We start from the raw sequence: 6031 nt of genomic DNA on the forward strand, positions 1-6031 counted from the left end.
AATTTTACACCCAAAGCTTAGTTTATTTATTTTTTCTTACAAGGATAAATTCATAATTATACTATCATAATTAATAGCAATATGTGAGTGGATATCACTAATATCACAATTAATAGCAATATGTACACTAATTAATATCACCTGTAGCTTTAGTGTTATTGATGATAATTTGCAGGCTCACTACAGCTTATATCCCATTCATTTAACAGTCATCTGCTTCCTGAAAATCCAAAATTCTGGAAAGATATTTATTTTCCAGCGCGAAGATAAAGTACTGAGTAGCGTTCAGTTTCCCTCCTGGCTTGACATTTTAGTTTGGCAGCTCTAGCCAGTGAGAAGCTCCACAAGGACAGCTCCAAAGCTATGGATATCACTTTGTACGGTTCATAAGATATTTAAGGAATATTCGAGAATACAGTTGTAGTTGTAAGTATTTTTTACTCAAAAATTAATACATTAAAATAATATTTTTTATATATTTTAAAAAATATTTTTATTAGTGTATTAAAAAATATTAATTTTAAACAAAAATAAATTTTAAAATTTTAATAACATATGTTGAACCACGTTTCCAAATAATAGTTAAGGATCCACCTAGCTAAAAGTGGCTTGTATTTTTGTGACTATAATGGTTTGGCCTAAAGAAATCAGTGGTGAAGCTATACAACTTGTGCATGCAATTTGTGAAATCCTGATTTTAAGTTTAATTAAAAAAATTTAATTTTAAATAAATTTAAGTTTGAAGAATAAAATCTTGAAAAAAAATATTAATAAAACACTTACAAAAGAGAAAAAAGTAACAAAAACAATAGAAAAAAAATTTGATAGAAAAAAAACCAAATGAGGATGAAATATGTAAGAAAGAGATTAAAAAAATGATCCAAAATAAAATAAATTGCAACTAAAACAATAAGGACTGTATTTGAAAGATGAAAAAATTATATGAGAAAAATTGAAAAATAGTTGTAATTTAATATACTATTTATTTATTAAAAAATGGCAGGGTATAAAATTGAAAAACATTTGTGATATGATAGATCATTTATATATTTAAAAATGATAAAGGGTGAAATTTAAAAAAAATTGATAGATTATTTATAGATTAGAAAATAGTAGAGATATTTGTGGCTAATATCTATAAAAGATCTCATTTGATAGAGGTTAAGACTTTTCTATACTTGAATAAATATTTTTTCAGAGAGAAAAATACAATAATATTATAAAAAAATGCTCTAAAAATATATATGTAATAGAAAATAAAGATTGTGAACTTTTATTTTATAGATCTCATGATAAATTTATAGCTCATGCGTCTTATTTTTTAGTGAAGAGGAAGACTTACACAATATTTAATGGAGAATAAATATCTCTTATACCTTTATAAATATTTGATAAGAATATGATTGGTTATTGGATAACTTTTATACATCTAAAAAGACAAAGGGAGATTAAATTTAAGACGTTAAATGTAACTAAAACTATAAAAGTTAAGTTCTTCTTTAAGGTTAAATCTAAAGAAAAATAAATATTTTTTTAATTGTGCTAAGAAAGGATGATTATTGTCTTCGATTTAATTAACGGTGAAGTTCAAATATTCTTAATTTGATATATTTATTATATTTATGTTACCTTAAACTTATTTGATTTGTCAAATTCAAATGTTTTATACTTCATAAATGGACTGACTATCAAATCTAATTACATCAAGCCTTCCACTTGAAACATGACCAAAAAAAATATGATCATAAAAGTTTTTTAAACCCGTTAGAAATAAGTTTATCAACTTACCAGATGTGATTTGGTCCAAAAGTAGCATGGTATGAACCTGAGACCTTTCTCGAAAGAGAAAATGGAAAAGAAGAGAAGAAGACACGTTGGGTAAAGGTAATTTGTGTGAAACCTATTTTGCATCAATTTTCAAAGGCTTTGAGAAACCTATGATCATGTGTGCATAGTGATGGATGGATGGATGAGATTCAATCATGTGGGCTAATAATGAATTTAATATACATTCATTTATAAGATTGTTAATGTTGATGACATGCCTGGCATAACATCAATGGTTTGAATATATATTTTTTCGTTTCTCATAATATTCAACAGTGTAATTAATTAATCCTTTTTCCTATTTAGTAATTCAGATTACTTCATTCAAAAGTAGAAAATTGTTTTCAAATATCAATAATTATGTAACCTACCTTGTATTGTTTCATATCTTATTGTAAAACTACTTTTTTAAATCATTCTAATTAATAGCACAATAAAATTTTATAAAACAAAAAAAAATGCATGCTTGAATTTTCTACGAATAAATTAATTTAAATTGATGATCTCTCTTTCTCTCTTCATTTATCTTGAGGGATGTCACTGAATATCTATAAATATAGTTTTGTATTATCCACACTTAAAACCAAAATCAAATTTGCCCAACTCGAATGTGTATAGATTTTTTTTTAAATGATACCATTTTTATTTTTTAAAATTAAAAAAAATAAATTAACTGGAATTAATTTATCTAACTCAAAACTTGAGACTTAAATTAACTGTAATTAATTTATCTAACTCAAAACTTGAGACTTGCTGAGATCAACAGGTTGATTTTTTTATATTAAAATCTAAATATGAATTAAAAATAAAAATAAAAATTAGACTAGAGAACCAGCCAATCAAGTTTGCAGCATGTACAAGCTAATGAGAAGAAAAAAAGGGAACAAGTTCCATGACAAAAAGGTCTATAGGTGAACCAGAAACAGACAAAGATGAGAAACAAGGGGAGCAGACTCCCTGGACAAAAAGGTAGCCAAAATTTACATGTATAAAAATGGTTAACTAAATAACTTATAACTGGAATGGGTGCCGAGGTTAACCAACAAAAATAACAAAAGAAAACCATTCTCAGCGACCGAGAAGACCAAGAAGGATAAAATCCTCACACCAGCAACTAGTGAGAGAAGGCTGAAACTGCAACTAAGACAGATCATAACAAGAGCAAAGATCCAAGAGAGGCCACCTTCTATAACGAAAGCAGATATCTCTTATGATTGCAATGAATAAAAATTTCCCACACACTTTATTGATAGAAGTTTTGTGTTTTATTCAGAGTAATTGAGAGTGTAATTTAGAAACTTGTAAATGATAAAACTAAGTCTATGCTATTATTATAATATACAACTATATAATTTAAGCTTAGAATGAGTAAAAATTTCCCACACACTTTATTGATAGAAGTTTTGTGTTTTATTGAGAGTAATTGAGAGTGTAATTTAGAAACCTGTAAATGATAAAACTAAGTCTATGCTATTATTATAATGTACCGCTATATAATTTAAGCTTAGAATCAGCTCTAAAAACAAAATTAGTAACAGAATATTTTCCATAATTTTAGGCTAGACATGCTCTGTTTTGATTTGAGCAGACTCTGTTTTGATTTGAGCAGAATTAACACATGCTTTCTTTACACATTCCTGTAAGATTGAGCTTCTATCAGTAAGACTAATCTTGTTACAAAGTAATGTTGTGCGTTGTTTGGATAACAGTTTGGTTAACATATTAGCCAGTTGGCTATTAGTATAAACATGTTTTACTTGAAAACTTCCTTTCTACACTAGGTCACGCACAAAATAAAGCTCAATTTGAATGTGCTTGATGAGCAAGTGATTGACCGAGTTGAAGCGGAGATATGTAGCCCTAAGATTGTCACAGAGAAGATGGGGGGATTCTGGCACTAGGAATGCAAGGTCCTTTAAAAGCATGGACAACCACATTGTCTCTAAGGAAGCAGTTGCAAGTGCCCTATATTCTGCCTTTGTTGTGGATCGGGCAATTGCTCTTTGTTTCCTAGAGCTCCAAGAAATGGGATTGGAGCCTAGAAAACTAATATATACAAAGGTGGACATATAATCATCAACATTGTTAGCCCAATCGGTATCTGAGTATGTCCTTTACACTGGATGGCTAGATTTTTGAATCTGAATTCCATGAAAAATTGTCTATTTTAAGTAGCGAAGAAGGCATTTGATGACTGCCATGTGATTGGTGTTGTAACCCAATTTTGGATTCACTAAAAGTTTTTGAATGTTATTTTATCTTATTATTCATGACAAAATATAATAAATAAATAAAAAAGAGAAGAAAAAAAAGAAAAAAAAAAGAGTTTACAATATATTTTCTCGAGTCAACCGCATCTTTCTACCAAAATTGAATCCACCAGGTCAATACGGGTTAAACGATGTCGACCGGGATGAAAAATGAGTTTCGGGTCGTTTCAGGTCAAAACCATCATTTTCTGTCAAAACCGAGTCCACCGGGTTAATACGGGTCCCACTATGTTGACCGCGATAAAAAATGAGTTTCGGGTCTAAACCGTCATTTTCGATCAAAACCGAGTCCACCGGGTTAATACGGGTCCCACTATGTTGACCGCGATAAAAAATGAGTTTCGGGTCTAAACCGTCATTTCCGGTCAAAACCGAGTCCACTGGGTCAATACGGGTTCCCCCATGTCGATTGTGATGAAAAATGAGTTTCAGGCCGTTTCGGGTCAAAACCGTTATTTTCAGTCTAAACCGAGTCCACCGGGTCAATACGGGTCCCAAAATGTAGACCGGGATGAAAAATGAGTTTCGGGCTGTTACGGGTCAAAACTGTCATTTTCAATCAAAACCGAGTCCATCGGGTTAATACGGGTCCCACCATGTCGACCGCAATAAAAAAATGAGTTTCAAACTATGTTTGGTCAAAACTGGTATTTTTGGTCAAAAAACACGGTCCACCGAGGTTGATACCCGTATAAAGATTTTTTTTGTAATTTAAATTGATTTTTAGTCGATGAAAAGCTTTTTAGAATACTGATTTGAATTTTTAATTTTACCCCTGTAAATAAATATTATTATTATATATAAACAAAAAATAATAATTCAATGATAGACGGTGCACCTGTCCCGTGATTATATTTAGAATCTCGTGATTACATTTACAAAAACTCGTGATTTGTTGTCCCCTTTAGCTATAAATAGCCAATGAAAGCAAGACACAAGGGGAGGAAAAGATAAAGAAACCAAAAGATAAAGAAACCATTCGGAATTTGAATTCTGAATTCGCACATTGTGTTACTATTTGGTACTATTTCTTTTTTCTATACTTTTTCTATACCCTAGTAAGATATTAAATTTTTTCAAAACAAATTGAAAAACACCAAAAATATCCCAACCGTTAGATCTAATAGTGTTTAAATCTGACCCTTTAATTTCTTAGGATACAATAGGCTGTACCACACCACATTAAAACCCAAATCAATCTCAGCCTTTAAAATAATCTGTCATTTGATCCTGTTGCGCCACGTCAGCAGGTGTACCAAACACTCGGTACGCCGCGATACACCAGATCGTAGCCCAGTCAATCCTGACCATCCGATCAACTTAAAGATTCAACCAATCATAGCCGCACGATCTGTTCATCCGAGATCCAACGGCTCACAGGTTTCAGACGCACGAGTGCACTATACACTCGTCCGCACCGCAGCAGAACCTAGAGCTTCTCTCTTCTCTCGCTGGTGATTCTCTCTCTCCGTCGATCTCCTGTTTCAAGCCGCGAAACCACCACAGAAACGTGAATTGCCTCCTCTGAAGCAAACCCCCGGCCGTGTTACACTTTTTCCCCGGCGAGTTGGGCCGGAAAAAGGCTGCGCCCGTCATCGGCCAATCGACCTTCAAGTCATCGATTCTCCCTCCTCAATCATCAACGGCCAACGAGACCACCACCATCAGAATCCTCGTCCTCAGATCTACCAGAATCAACCATCGTTTCGCCAGAATCTCACCGAAAAAATTCACCGTCGTCAACAGTAACCGCGCGTGAGCCACACGCGCCACCAGTGGCATTTTCATAAATTTTCTATAAATCTGAGGGTATTTCAGTCTTTTGCCTATACAGGGGTGCTCAGGTAATTTTTTATGATATTTTATTGTATTTTTTGATATTTTTATATATAAATTCTTGTAAATTTTTGCATGTGAAAAAAACAAAAATAAAC

Source organism: Populus euphratica, unplaced genomic scaffold (assembly GCF_000495115.2).
Source record: "Populus euphratica unplaced genomic scaffold, PopEup_1.0 scaffold5.1, whole genome shotgun sequence".
NCBI lineage: Eukaryota > Viridiplantae > Streptophyta > Magnoliopsida > Malpighiales > Salicaceae > Populus > Populus euphratica.